Raw genomic sequence first — 16,501 nt, 5'->3', positions numbered from 1 at the left:
AACTACGTAGGTCTGAGTTCCTCATTGGAGGATATGTAGGAGCAAGAGCCTCGCTTTTGTCGACCACACCGCCTTTTGTCGCCATGACTCAAGAGCTGGTAGCCCGCGGAGACACCTTATGGTTATCCGCACCTCGTCATTCAGTGACCCCAAGTGTGATTCACGAGCAGAGACCAATATGGTCATCTGCGCCCTTTCCGGAGATGTCAGCATTTTCCGATGGAGACTTTTCAAGTCTCACAAGTTATCCAGAACTACGTAGGTCTGAGTTCCTCATTGGAGGATACGTAGGAGCAAGAGCTTTGCTTTTGTCGGCCGCCCCATAATCTTTGTCATACTGACCCTGAGGTCATGTGACGTGCACCCTTGTATCATCCAGAGGCGGCGGGCCCGATGATACGTGGAGATACCTTACGGTTATTCGCACCCTTTTGTCATCCAGAGGCGGCGGGCCCGATGACAAGCAGAGACCAAGTTTGGTCATTCTGCACCCTTGTATCATCCAGAGGCGGCGGGCCCGATGATACGCGGAGATACCTTACGGTCATTCTGCACCCTTGTATCATCCAGAGGCGGCGGGCCCGATGATACGCGGAGATACCTTACGGTTATTCGCACCCTTTTGTCATCCAGAGGCGGCGGGCCCGATGACAAGCAGAGACCAAGTTTGGTCATTCTGCACCCTTGTATCATCCAGAGGCGGCGGGCCCGATGATACGCGGAGATACCTTACGGTTATCCGCACCCTTTTGTCATCCAGAGGCGTCGGGCCCGATGACAAGCAGAGACCAAGTTTGGTCATTCTGCACCCTTGTATCATCCAGAGGCGGCGGGCCCGATGATACGCGAAGATACCTTACGGTTATTCGCACCCTTTTGTCATCCAGAGGCGGCGGGCCCGATGACAAGCAGAGACCAAGTTTGGTCATTCTGCACCCTTGTATCATCCAGAGGCGGCGGGCCCGATGATACGCGGAAATACCCGAGTGGTTATCCGTATAAACATTCTTTTGCTATCTGTAAGACAGAACGCTTGATAGCATGCAGAGGCTGACATAGTCTTCTGCACCTTTTGTTCCTCCGGGAACAACAAGTCTTTTACATGCGGAAATTTCATGGTCGCCCGCGACTCTCGTCAACCGAGAGAAGCCAAATTAGTGTCATACACTAATTTTCGGGGACCTTTGCTTGATGGCATGCGACCATTCTTTGGTCCTTGTGAGATGCTTGGCATCCATCATTAGGCAATTTGTGAAATTCTAGGAACGACAAGTCATGGTCACCCGCGACTTTCGTCAACCGAGAGGAGCGAAATTAGTGTCATACACTGATTTTCGGGGACCTTTGCTTGATGACATGCGACCATTCTTTGGTCCTTGTGAGGTGCTTGGCACCCATCATTAGGCAATTTGTGAAATTTTGGGAACAACAAGTCATTTGCATGTGGAGATTTTATGGTCCCCCGCGACTCTCGCCAAATCGAGAGGAACGAAATTAGTGTCTTATCTTTACTTTCCTTTTATCTCCAATAAAAGACAAGTAAAGAGGGGCAACTGTCATACCCTAATTTCGTCCGGGGACCTTTGCTCGATGACGTGCGACCATTCTTTAGTCCTCGTGAGGTGCTTGGCACCCATCATTAGGCAATTTGTGAAATTTCAGGACATGCCGAAAAACCCAAAAAATATTGATGCACAATCCGTAAGTTTCCGTGACACACCGGAAATCAAATGGAAGCATCATTGCATAATTAAGTGAGGTTCCGTAACATTCCGTAAGTCAAAAAGGGGATGATTATGTAATCCGCAAGGTTCCGTAACATTACGGAAAGAAAACAAGTATCGTTACGAAATTCGTAAGTTTCCGTAACTTTACGAAAAAAGAATCACCAAAAAACAGCAGAGGGGGGTGTACTTAGTAAAAATGGGGGTGCAAATAGCACCCAGGCCGACTTGGGCCCTCTGGAATATTCCTCCAGAAGGCGGTTGCTTCTGGAGGAAGCAACCCTGCTCGCCTGGGCGAGCTGGGCGGCAACCACCTCCCCTATTTTGCTATAAATAGGGGAGGAAGGCAGGAAGGAAGGGGTTCAGCCCCTTAGGCACTTCTCTCTCTTTCGAATTTGCTTGGAAAAATTGTTTCCGTGAAGAAAATCTAAGCCGAGGCACTTCCGAAACGTTTCCGTAACGTTTTCCGTGAGGAATCTCGCAAAGGTTTCAACCGTTCTTCGACGTTCTTCATTCGTTCTTCATCGTTCTTCGATCTTCAACGGGTAAGTACCTCGAACCAAGCTTTTCGATTCATTCTATGTACCCGTAGTGGTCCACATTGTGTTTCGTGCATTTTTATTCTCGTTTTGTTTACTTTTTATACCCCCTGTTGACGTGCTTAAGCCATTTTACTTAAGTCATTTCTCGCTTAACTTAAAAATAAAATAAATTTCCACCGAATGTTTGAATTGTATTATCCATTAACTTCGGTTAAAATAAATTCCGACCGTTCGGTCGTGCCGTAACCACGTTGGAAATCAAAAAGAGGTAAAAAATAATATAAATAATCGAAAAACATCTTTTAGTAAAATAAAGCGGAAAATCAATCGGACGTTTTCTCTTTGGGATTTCTCATTCTTAATCGAATTGATTAATAACTAAAGTGAAACTAAGGCTAAAATAAACTCGCCTAGTCAAGCTCGTCCACAAAAAATAGGCTTTTGAAGTTCGTCATTTCAATTTCTCACTAAGTAAAATGGATCATTTTTAAGGTCCAACGCCTTAAAATGATCACCTCTTAAAGTAAAAAAGAATCACTTGATAAGAAAGAACTACGTAGGTCTGATTTTCTCATCCCAAATTGAGGAATACGTAGGAGCAAAGGGAAACACCCTTGTCGACCACAAAGAGAAAAAAATATAAAAAGGGTATAAAGGACATAGAGACATAAAAAGGGAACATAAAAAATCAAAGTCATGTTTGCACATTCGATTAAAGGCTGCCGTCCCTTGGGGCGGACGTATGGGGTGCTAATACCTTCCCCGTGCGTAAATACAACTCCCGAACCTTTCATTTAAAAATTCGTAGATCGCGTCTTTTCCGGTTTTTCCGACGTTTTCCTCAAATAAACGTTGGTGGCGACTCCACGCGTATTCCTTTCGTGGAACACGCATCCCGCGAGTCTCGCGTCGCCCTCCCGCCGAAGGGTAGGTTGCGACACTCGGTTCATACCATTTTAAACTACTTGTGTGATCCGGTGCACTTGTCAGTCGTTGAACAGTACCCAAATCTTTTTTAGTCCTTTTGTGTTATTCATTAAGGGATTGGGTGAACCCTTCTAAGGATGATCCCTACATTTGGACGTTATGAGTCTAGTTTTTCCACAGAAGTAACATATAATTGTGTCTTCATCATGAACATACACCTTCCCATCATATCCATTTCCAGATTTATCTGAAGAACTTCTACAGTATCCTAACAGTTTGTTAAGATTATCTGTTCCATTGACAACATCTTGAGGTTGACCTTCAAGTTCTTCATTCTTCAGAAACTCATTATTCAAGAAACTCACAGATTTTTGTGATCTTCACATTCCACCCAAAGATGATGTTTACTCATTTTAAGGTCTTCATAATGTTTGTGTGGTTGTGCACACTCTCTCTAAAGATCATATCTTTCTTCTTTTTGGTGACTATGAAGTTCATTCAGCAACTTCAAATCCTTTTGAATATCTTTTAGTTTGTTTTCCAACTCCTAAAAGTTCTTAAAAGGGTAGCTTTTTGGCTGGCATTTATCTCAATCTCAAGACATAACTTGGAGTCTTTTTCTTTAAGAGTTACACAAACTTAACATGTCTGCGTGGACTCGTCCAATCAAAAATCTACTTGATCCTAAAGGGTTTTCTCAAGTTTTATATGATCTTTGGATAGATTCTTGAAATCTCTTCATAGTTTTGTGTAAGCTTTTGAGAGAATAGACGAGTTAGATAGAAGCTCATGATAGGCCTTTCTAAGAGATTCAGGATCATTGAAATTTACCTCATCTTCTTGGTCTGATTCAAAGTTGTGTCCGCCATCAGGCATATGTTGGCTTCTTCATTGTCTTCATCAGACGAATTGTCATCCAAGTCTTCCCACGTGCTCACAATCCCCTCCTTTTCTTTAGTCTTAAAGAATTTCTTCCTATCATGACTTTTCTCTAGATCTAGATATTCAAACTTGAAATGTCCAAGCTTTTTGCACTTATAGCAAACTATGGAGCTTTTGTCTTTATCCTTCTTGTCTTATGGCATTCTTCTAAAGGAATATCTTCATTTGGACCCACTTTTATTTCTCAACCTCTTTAAGTTTTTATGAAAGATGAAGACGAGTTCATCTTCATCTGAGTCTTCTTTAGATTCATCATCAGAAGAATCATTGACATTAAGTGCTTTGGATGAACTTCTCAAGACTTGCTCTCTGGACATTGATGTTTTCTCATTCTTCTGACTATTGAGAGTAATAGACTTTTCTCTTTTGAGACCTTCATCTTGTTGGAGCTCTTGTTCATGAAACTTAAGGATAGCAAGAAGTTCCTCAAGATACATAGAATCAAGATTCTTTAAGGCTCTCAGCATTGTTACCTGCGAACTCCACTTCCTAGATAGACTTCTCAAAATTTTGTCAATGTGGTCATAATTATCATAAGTTCTACCTAAGGATCTTAGTTCATTAAGAATGGTTTGAAAATGTCCAAACATACATTGTATGTCTTTGTTTTCTTCTATGGAGAAGAGTTCATACTTTCGAGTGAGCATATCAAAAACTACAAATGACTCAAGGATCATCAGAAATTACGATTTAAGTTGAAACAAGATGACAAACATGTCAAAGCCTTGTGTATGGTGGGATGGTGACTTTCAGAGGGAATCAGAAAGGTCTGATAACTGGTGTAGGTAAGGTCTGTATTCTTCTCTATCCTCTAATTGATAATTTTTTACTTGTTAAAGGGTAGAAGCATAATTTGCTGAGCATAAGTCAATTATGTAATAGTGGATATAATGTCACCTTCAATAAGGATATGTGTATCATCCAAAACAAGGATAGTTCTTCACTTTTCTCTACTAAGACACAAGGAAATATTTATAAGATTAAACTTGGTGATTTGTCTAATAAAAAGGTGTCCTGCTTACTCTCAGTCAAAGAGCATCACTGGGTATGGCATAAGAATCTTGGTCATGCTAGCTTAAGATTAATCTCATAGCTTTGAAAGCATAGTCTCGTAAGAGTACTTCCACAACTATCACGTCAAGATGATTCAATTTGTGAAGCTTAATAGAAATGGAAACAAGTAAAAAGTTATTTTAAAGCCAAATATGTTGTCTCCACTTTTAAGCCTTTAGAGCTCCTACACCTTGACCTGTTTCGACCAACTAGGATTGCATCCCTCTCTACACGCAGATATGGTTTGGTCATAGTGGGCGATTACACTAGATGGACATGAGTCAAGTTCCTAACCCACAAGGATGAGTCTTTTGATACCTTCTATAAAATTTTGTAAAAGGATTCAAAATGAAAAAGATATGTGTATTGATTGAGCATTTGTAGTTGAATATTTTTATATTTTTCTTAGCTTATTTCACCTCTCTTTGATGTGAATGTATATCATGCAAGTTTTGATGATGCCAAAAGTTTACTTGATGAGCACAGATTGAATCAAGTCAAAGAACAAGATCAAGAAAAACAAAGATAAGGACTTAGTAAATTTGTTAAAAGAATCTCAATTTGATTCTTATAGTTTGGCCTCAAAATCTTTACTGTCAAACTTCTTTTATTAAAGTTAAATCAGTTTAGAAATCACTTTTTGAACTGGTACTCGATTACCAGGTTCGTGTAATTGATTACCAGAGTGTTTGTGAAAATGGCATATTGAAAATTTTGAACTGATGAACCAAAGACACAAAATTATTTGAATTTTGATCTATGTAATCGATTACAAGAGTCATGTAATCGATTACCTGCAAAGAGATTTCATTATGTTCTAAAAGAGAGAAATCATTATGTTCATCTTATAAAACTTAGTTGTATTCAAGAGATTATTTGTCTCTTTGTGTGTGATAAACTTGAACACAAGGGTGAGGGATCCCAAGGTGCGTTCAAAGATTGTAAAGGATTTACAAGGATAGTGGAAAATCTCAAGTGGGCTACTTGAGGATTGGACGCAGGCACGGGAAGTGGCCGAACCAGTATAAATCGAGTTTGCAATTCTCTCTTCCCTTTTCTCATTTATTTTATTGCAATTTACTTTGTCTTGCCCATTTAAAGAACATTGTTAAATTGATTGCTGCTTCTTCTTCTACATTCTAAATCTATCACATATCATTTAAAAGGAGATTCAAACTTGTTAGTCGAAAAAATTTTAAGACTTAATTCCCCCCCCCCCCCCCCCACCCCTTAAGTTATTGAGGCCACTTATTCAACAAGTGGTATCAGAGCAAGATTCTTGTTTATAGTTTAAAAACTTCAAGAATAATTATGGCCTCATCTAACTTTTTGTTTCCCAAGGGAAACTCTATTATTGGGCCTCCTATCTTTAATGGTGAGGGTTACCACTATTGGAAAACCCGTATGCAGATTTTTATAGAAGCCATAGATTTGAATATTTGGGAAGCCATTGAAATTGGTCCTTTCATTCCTACAATGGTAGCAGGAAATAAAACTGTAGAAAACCCTAGAGATCAATAGGATGATGATGAAAGAAAAAGATTTCAATATAGCTTAAAAGCCAATAATATAATCACTTATGCATTAGGAATGGATGAGTACATTAGAGTTTCAAACTGTAAAAATGCAAAAGAAATGTGGGATACATTACAAGTAACACATGAAGGCACAACTGATGTTAAAAGATCTAAAATAAACACTCTCACACATGAGTATGAGCTTTTTAGAATGAATCAAAATGAGACTATACAAGAGATGCAAAAGAGATTTGCACATATAGTTAATCATCTTGCATCATAAGGAAAAATGTTTCCTAATGAAGATCTCATTAACAAATTGTTGAGATGTTTAAGCAGGCAATGAAAACCAAAAGTATCTGCAATTGCGGAATCAAAAGATCTCACCAACATGTCTCTTGCCACTCTCTTTGGGAAACTTCAAGAACATGAAATGGAACTTATGAGACTCAACCAACATGAAGAAAATGACAAAAAGAAGAAAAGAATTGCACTCAAAGCCTCATCTTCTATTCATGAAGAAAGTGACAAAGAAGACATGAATGAAGAAAATAATTTCGAAGAAGATGATGATTTTAGTCTCTTTGTAAAAAGATTCATTAAATTTATGAGGAACAAAGGAAATTGAAGGAAATCAAACTTCAACCCAAAGAAGAAAGAAGAAGATTCCTCCTCATTTCCAAAATGCTATGAATGCGATCAACCTGGGCACCTGAGATTAGATTATCTTATCTTTTAAAGAAGAATGGAAAAATCCGACAAGAAAACTTTCAAAGATAAGAAAGGAAAGAAAGCATATATCACTTGGGAAGATAATGACATAGATTCATCAAGTGATTCAGAAAATGAAATCATAAATCTAAGCCTCATGGCCAAAGACTATGAAAGCAAAGAAGAGGACTCCTTGAAGCAAAATTGGTACATTGATAGTGGTTGCTCAAAACACATGACGGGAGATGCATCAAAATTTACTCATATTTCTCACAAGAATAGTGGACATGTGACATATGGAGACAACAACAAAGGTAAAATTCTTGGAGTTGGAAAAATAGGTACGAATCCCTCTACCTCCATAGAAAATGTTTTACTTGTTGATGGTCTTAAGCATAATTTATTAAGTGTTAGTCAACTATGTGATAAAGGCTTTTGGGTGTTATTTGATTCTCACAACTACTTTATTGAAAGTAAACATGACAAAAAAATAAAATATGTAGGACATAGGACTAATAATGTGTACATGATAAATCTAGATAAAGCCCCAAATCAAGCTCAATGCTTTCTAAGTAAAGAGGATGAATCATGGTTGTGGTATAGGAGAATTGGTCATATAAATATGGAACAAAGGAAGGAATAGATTATGAAGAAACTTATGCTCTTGTAGCTAGACTAGAAGCTATTAGAATGTTACTTGCCTTTGCATCAATAATGGATTTCAAACTTTATCAAATAGATGTTAAAAGTGCATTTTTAAATGGATTTATTCAAGAAGTGTATGCTGATCAACCTCCTAGATTTGAAAATTCAGATTTGCCCAATCATGTTTTTAAATTGAAGGCTCAATATGGTTTAAAATAAGCCCCTAGGGCTTGGTATGAACAAGTGAGCAAATTTCTTTTAGAAAAGGCTTTACAAGAGGAAAGGTTGATACCACAAGAGAAAATGCATGATATTCTCCTAGTTCAAATATATGTAGATGATATAATTTTTGGAGCTACTAATGATTCCTTGTGCAAAGAATTCTCTAATGATATGCAAAGTGAATTTGAAATGTCCATGATGGGTGAGTTGAATTTCTTTTTGGGACTACAAATAAAATAAACCAAAAATGGAATCTTTATTAGTCAAGCAAAATATTGCAAAGAATTGCTTAAGAGGTTTGGAATGGAAAATTCTAAACAAATGGCCATCCCTATGACCACTGCTTGCTACTTGGATAAAGATGAAGCTGGTCAATCAGTAGATATAAAGAAATATAGAGGTATGATTGAATCTCTTCTTTATTCATCAGCAAGTAGATCGGATATTATGTTTAGTGTTTGCGTGTGTGCTAGATATCAAGCCAATTCCAAAAAATCTCACTTAAGTGCCATCAAAAGAATAATGAGATATTTAATATGCACTATAAATCTAGGCTTATGGTATCCTAAGAATTCTTCTTATAACTTAGTAGGATACTCTGATTCTGACTTTGCTGGATGTAAAACCAAAAGAAAAAGCACTAGTGGGACTTGCCACTTTATTGGTTCCGCACTAGTATCGTGGCATAGCAAAAAGCAAAATAGTTTTGCCTTATCAACTACAGAAGCATAATATATTTCTGCTGGAAGTTGTTGTGCACAAATCCCATGGATGAGACAATAACTCTCTGATTATGGTTTAATGCTTGATCACATCCCTATTTGTTGTGACAATACAAGTGGATTCAACCTATCCAAAAATCCTATTTTGCACTCTAGAACAAAACACATTGAAATTAGGCATCACTTCCTTAGAGATCATGTTCAAAAGGGTGATTGCATACTAGAGTTTGTTGAAACAAAAAATCAATTGGTCGATATCTTTACAAAACATCTGCCCAAAGAAAGTTTCTTTACCATTAGACAAGAATTAGGGATTATTAACCAATTTGACTTAGATTCCTAGCCCATAAAATTATATATAATATGTTCCTCTTTATATATTTAATGATTTGAGGGCATGCAATCAATTACATTAAGTTTGTAATTGATTACCAGGGAACAATAATGGTGTAATCGATTATCATAGGTTTGTAATCGATTACCAAAGGGTTAGTTTGTTATTCCGTAAGCATGTAATCAATTACAATAGATCTGTAATCAATTACCAGTCATCCCTGTCTTTAAATATGACTTTTATCTCTCTCTAAGTTTAGAACACTTATCTCCCCTCTCTCTTTCTCCAATGGAGCCCCACACCCTAAAAACATCAAATCCTCATATCTTCTTCATTTCTTCACCAAATCGCTTCAAAAAAATTGTGAAATTCTTTTCTTCGAATCCTCTACAAAACCCACCGATTGAAATTTTCATAAACTTCATCAAATGGCAGAATCATCAAAGAGGTGCAAGGGCTCATCATCCTCCACCACCACCGCCACGGTCCTTCCGGTGACCCTCTGGTACCACCCAATCCATCTCTTTCCTCACCGCCCTCTCTCACTCTATTTTCCACTAATGTCCAACGTGAGAGGTATTACTCATCATTCTCAAATTGTGATATTATTGACCCTAAATACCTTGACTCTGAATTCTTTGAGGGAGAAAACCTTGATTGCTATCAAGTGTTTCAAAATTCTTAACTAGTGGATTTCATGACTAAGAAATTGCCCTATTACCCTAAATTGGTTCGATTGTTTTATAACAACTTGGAAATTCATGAAGGAGTGATATTTTCTGAAGTGAATAAAATACCAATTGTTGTTGATCAATCCTTGTTTTACTCCCTGTTTCGCTCTCTGGGATACTACTTGTTTGTGTGGATGCAAAATCTACCGGCAAGTGCACCAGGTCGTCAAGTAAATAATTAAAACAGTGTGAACCGAGTATCAAACTCAGGGAACTTGTTCATTTGGTAAAGGTTTGTTCAATAAGCAGACATTTGAAAACAAAAATCATGATTGTGACTGAAAGTAAAAGTATGTTCTATTCTAATTACAAAGCAATAAACGTGAGCAAGTAAGTGTGAAAACAAATATCTAAAGGTGTTAGGTCCTCTTACTGAGCAAATTGATGCAATTAAGGATGTTTCTTTAATTAAAGATGTTTCTGTGTTCTATGCTGAAGGCTCAAGTACTAGACACCGATGTCTCGTGAGTTTAGCCTAATTCTAATTAAACTTCATTCGCAGATGTCTCTTGTTGAACTTAGCTTAATTGAACAGCTTTATGATCACAGCATAATAAAAACTAAATTACCGCACTCTGTGTCCAGACATACAGTAAGCTAATCCTGCTCTATCAAGTTCTAAGGAGACAATACATCTTTTAATGCTAAAGCCCCTAATAGTACACATATATGGGTGATCAAGCCACAAGCATGCAATAATAAGGTGCTAATAGAAACAATGAACACATAAAACAACCTTAATTAGATAGAGAAAGAGTTTACATCAATTACTCAGCAAGAATCCCCAACTGAGGGTTTAGCCTTCCATAGCAAGGAAGCTCCTTTTACAATGAAGAAGAGGAATTAAGAGAAATTGCTTGCTTACAAAGGAGTGGGGGGGGGATGTCTCCTCCACCTCTAGGAATCTCACGATCACTCAAAAACTCACAAATCTTCCTGAAAGATCGAAACTTGGCTTCTTTGCTCTATTCTTTGCCTCTGTGTATTTCACTATTCAATCTCTGACGGCTATTCCATGCTCCCTCGAGACCTCTTTAGATTCTTCGCAAGTCAGGCTTAAAAATGGGCTCACTGACCTCGACGTCGCACTTAGCGTGAGTAAGTGAACTTTCACTCGGCGCCAAACTCACACTAAGCCTGGAAGGTGACAAATGACTCGCTAAGCAAGCTGATGACACGCTGAGCGCGTGCTTGCGTGATAGATTACCTTCCAGATTCCTCATATCAGCTAAGCGCGTTGATGCCTCGCTTAGCGAATGACACTCGCTAAGAGCATTGAGCTCGCTTAGCGAGACATCAACTTTATCACTTCTTTAAAATAACTCCTTTTTGCCTGAAATTGAAGAGAAATTGACATTAATTTCATACACAAGGCTTCTACTGAGCACAAATAAAAACAAAGCAAAATTTATTTACAATCCTAAAAAAAATCATATATTGGGGAAAATATATACATTTTGTAAAAGTTTTCTATACAAAAGTTAGTCATATAAGAAGACTAACAAACTCCCCCAAATTTACATTTTTGTTTGTCCTCAAGCAAAGAAAGAACAACTCACTTGTCCTCAAGTGACAAAATCACAGTGGTTATTCACAAGGTGTTTGCTCCAAAGAATTCAATCACATGAAATGAATTGCATACAATGCTTCAATCACAGCTTCTCACAAGACATGTAGCTTTTCAAAGATGTGAACATGATTATTAAGGAACACAACTGAAATAAGCTAGTAAGAATGACAAATATCAAGGAAGGATCATCACCCAAAGCCTCACAGTCACTATTTCACTCAAGCACAAGTATTTAGGTTATCCATCAATCAACAACCAACATAAGTCTCAATCTTTGCACTTCATCTCATATCATACAGTCAAGAACACACAAACTAAATCCGAAGGACTTTTCTAGGCTTGTAACGAGGCTGGGCTACAACAAATCATGGTTTTTCTAGGATGCAAAAGCTTAGGTTCTAGGAGATCATTCATCCTTAGATTAACCTTTTTCTTTTTATTCCAGCTCTATTACTTGCCTTTCCGCACTTAGCTTTTCTTTTTCTTAAATAGCAGCACACACACTTTTATTTTATACATACATTTTTTTTTGAATACTTGTTGCTTATTAGATGATTGTGTGTGTTGGTCTTTTCTTACCATTACAAGCTTTCACCCCATAATTCCCCCAAATTTGGGCAAATTTGCTTTGAACCAAAATTTCCTTTTATGAATGATGCTCCCCTACAACCTAAGACAAGGTAGAAGGAGATAACTGTACAGGCTCAAGGTTCAATCAAACAATCATACTTTCAGCTCAAAATGGGTGCAAGGGATAAATCAATCATGCACAAGGTAAGCTTTTTAGCTACGTGGCTATCTTCAATCAAAACTTGGCCTTCATCATCTTCAATTTCACGCATTCATTCCATACTCAGAGATTCATGCAAAAACCATTACTTAATGTTAGTCGTTCTCTCACAATTAAAGATCACACTCTCACCGGGTTGTGGCTAATGCGTTCCTTCACAATCAAACTATCAAACTGACTAATATTTTTAGTCATGATCCTAATTCCATGTTCTTTCTCTTCTAATGACTACATGCTCATTCAAGGCATATGATCTATGCATTTCAATTCACTCACATCATACAATTGATCAATTCAAATCAATCACAAACACTAAATTCCAAAATCAAGTATCAACCACTGGATAATATAAATGCACTGTTCAATCAAGCTTTGTACAAGCTGTCAACCAAAATAAAAACTATAAACTGAAATTTAAAGGCTAAAACATAAACATAAATCTAAATTATAAAATGTACTAAGGACGAGATAATAATAAAACTATTCAAAAAGCGGGGAAATACAAATCTTGATCCTGCCAATGATCCTGTGCAGAGTTCATGGCATTCTCATTTAGGTCCAATGCTGTAATGCTTGATGGTGAATCCTAAGAAAAAGGCAGGTCTGGCACTGGTGCAGATGACTTAGGCTGAGAAGAAGACATGCCCAACACTGCAATGGAAGGCTCTGGTGTCACCTGTGGGGTAGCTGCTACTGGATCAGTCTAAAAAATGAAAGGCTTAGGTGGAGTGGGATCTAAGGCCTCTAGAATGTCATCCTCCTTGTCCGGCTAAGGCTCCTGGGCTGCAGAGGCCTCACCCCCTCCCAAAGGAGAAGGCTGGACTCTTGGCGAGGCCACCTTTTGTAAAAACTCCTCCACGCTCATAACTGGCTGCTACTGGACCACATCCTGCAAACTCTGCATGACCAGGAGCTGGCCCTGATGCAGGCTCTACAACATAGACAAGGAAGGCTCTGAGCTCTAAGCAGAGGGACCTGGAAGAACTGAAGCTGCTGGTGGTGAAGGAAGAGTAGAAGTAGATGGAGCTGGGGTAGGCGAAGCAGGGGCAGCTAAAGATGATGGGGCCTCACATCTTCTAGCCCTGGATTTTTAGGTCCCTGGTGTTAGATCAAGTGGCCTCGGAATAATGAAGAAGGGGGGGTTGAATTAATTATGAACGTGTCTTGACTAATTAAAAATTTATCCTTCTTAATGTTACTAAATTCAATTAGGCTTTACTACTAAGTTATGAGCAAGTAAAGAACAAAAAAAATAACTTAGACAAAAGTAAAGTGGAAATAAAAGTACACAACAGAAATTAAAGAGTGTAGGGAAGAAGAAGACAAATACAAGATTTATACTGGTTCGGCCACAACTCGTGCCTACGTCCAGTCCCCTAGCAACCACTGGTTCTTAAGATTTCCAATAACCTTGTAAAATCCTTTACAAGCAAAGATCCACAAGGGATGTACCCTCCCTTGTTCTCTTTGAACAACCAAGTAGATGTACACTCCACTTGAACTGATCCACAAGAGATGTACCCTCTCTTGTTCTCAGTATAACAACCCAAGTAGATGTACACTCTACTTGTACCACAAAGGATGTACGCACCAATGTGTTAAGACAAAGAATTCTTAGGCGGTTAGTCCCTTGAATCTTTGTAAGGGGAAACAAAAGATATCTCAGGCGATTAGTCCCTTGAATCCTTGAATCTTTGTCTCTGCGCATTTATCACTCGACTCGCTGCTCCTGAATGACAAAGGGCACAGAATGACCATAATTTGTTTTTGCGCGTTTATCACTCGAATCGCTGCTCCTGAATGACAAAGGGCACAGAATGACCATAATTTGTCTCTGCGTGTTTATCACTCGACTTGCTGCTCCTGAATGACAAAGGGCGCAGAATGACCATAAATTGTCTCTGTGCGTTTATCACTCATCGAGTCTTACAGATAGCAAAAGCGTGCGGATGATCATAATTTGTCTCCGCGTGTCATCGGGCACGATCGCCTCTGGATCACAAAAGGGAGCAGAATGACTATAATTTGTCTCTGCGTGCCATCGGACACGATTGTGTCTGAATGGCGAAAAAGGTGAGCGAAATGACCATAATTTGTCTCCGTGTGCCATCGGGCCCACTGCCTCTAGATGACAAAAGGCACAAAATGACCATAATTTGTCTCTGCGTTCCATCAGACACGATTGTGTCTGAATGGCGAAAAGGTGAGCGGAATGACCATAATTTGTCTCCGCATGTCATCGGGCCCGCAGCCTCTGGATGACAAAAGGCATAGAATGACCATAATTTGTCTTTGCGTGCCATCGGACACGATTGTGTCTGAATGGCAAAAAGGTGAGCGGAATGACCATAATTTGTCTCCGCATGTCATCGGGCCCACCGCCTCTGGATGACAAAAGGGTGCATAATGAGCATAATTTGTCTCTGCGTGCCATCGGACACGATTGTGTCTGAATGGAAAAAAGGTGAGCAAAATGACCATAATTTGTCTCCACATGTCATCGGGCCCACCTCCTCTGGATGACAAAAGGAGTAGAATGACCATAATTTGTCTCTGCGTGCCATCGAACACAATTGTGTCTGAATGGCGAAAAGGTAAGTGGAATGACCATAATTTGTCTCTTATGTCATCGGGCCCACCGCCTCTGGATGACAAAAGGCGCAAAATGACCATAATTTGTCTCTGCGTGCCATCGGACACGATTGTGTCTGAATGGCGAAAAGGTGAGCGAAATGACCATAATTTGTCTCTGCATGTCACATGACCTCAGTGTCAGTATGACAGAGATTGTGGGGCGGCCGACAAAAGCGAGGCTCTTGCTCCTATGTATCCTCAATGAGTAACTCAGACCTACATAGTTCTGGATAACTGTGAGACTAAAATAGTCTCGGTGTTTTCTTCACTAAAATGCGAACATGCTTTAGTAAAGAGACAAAACTTCCAACTAATCAGAGCAACATATGCTTTTTGGATGAAAAACAATGTGTCTACCGGGGAAGGAGAGTATGCTGATGAAATTTTCTCGTAACCGTAAATGAGATTTTGGATGTTAGCATTTTGTTTCTAAACGACCATTTAGAGGAAACATTGGGTCCAACAAAAATAGAAGAAAATCACTCAAAGTGTATCAATCTCACACGGGTAAGTGTTTCATCCTAATTCCGAACCATAGATATATCAGGACTTGATTTTGCAAATAATTTCCTATCAAATCAAAGATTACATGTGTGATCATGGATCAATAGGACTTCTTCTTGGGAATGGGTTTTTTGGTGGGAACCTTGGCTTTGAGTTTTTTTTTGTCCTTTTCCTTTTCTGTTTTTGTTTAGTGTGAGGCGAACAAGTCACCGATGCACAGGATTTTGGTTGGCAATTAAAGGGAGAGGGCCACTTTAGGTCGTGCCTTCCTTTCCCCTATTTTTTTGTTTACTTGGTGACAATTCTGTATTGTCCAGATATTGTCTGGTCCAAAGACCTTTCTGCATATTTCTTCTGTTTTCTTCTGTTCCTTGATCGGGAATTTTCTTTCTTTTGCTTTCTTCCAATTTTTGATTGGGAACTTTCTCCTTTTCTCTTTTTTTTTTCTTTTTTTTTGTTTTCTTCCGAGAGCAAGGTTGGAGATTCTCACCATGGGTCGAGGTTTATGGTAAGTTGGGATTTTGGCTCAAGGCTTGTAGAACGACTGGACATGATAAATGTCAGGGCATGGGTTTGGCCAGCGGTCCAGGGATAAAAGGGATGTCCCACATTATTTCCATGACACACACACAAAAATGACGATTTGGAAATTTTATGCAAAACTAGTCATGCATGCACCTATGGGGGCACTCAAGTGTCGAAAAAATATTGGTCATGTGATACTAGGGCTCAAGATTCATTTTCTCTATTTTAGTCAACCCAATCTTTCCAAAATATGTTCTTTTATCAATTTGTGCATTCATCCGAGTCCATTTTTGGGTGTTCGGGAAAACTTTCACAGCATTCACCCTTCAAGTGTATACACATTTTTTTTCAAAAATTGGTTACGATCATTGAAAATTTTTGCAAAGAAAAGCTGGAAGTTATCTCTTT

Source organism: Glycine max, chromosome 15, assembly GCF_000004515.6.
Source record: "Glycine max cultivar Williams 82 chromosome 15, Glycine_max_v4.0, whole genome shotgun sequence".
In the NCBI taxonomy this organism is placed as follows: Eukaryota; Viridiplantae; Streptophyta; class Magnoliopsida; order Fabales; family Fabaceae; genus Glycine; species Glycine max.
Note: the sequence above shows the minus strand (reverse complement) of the source record.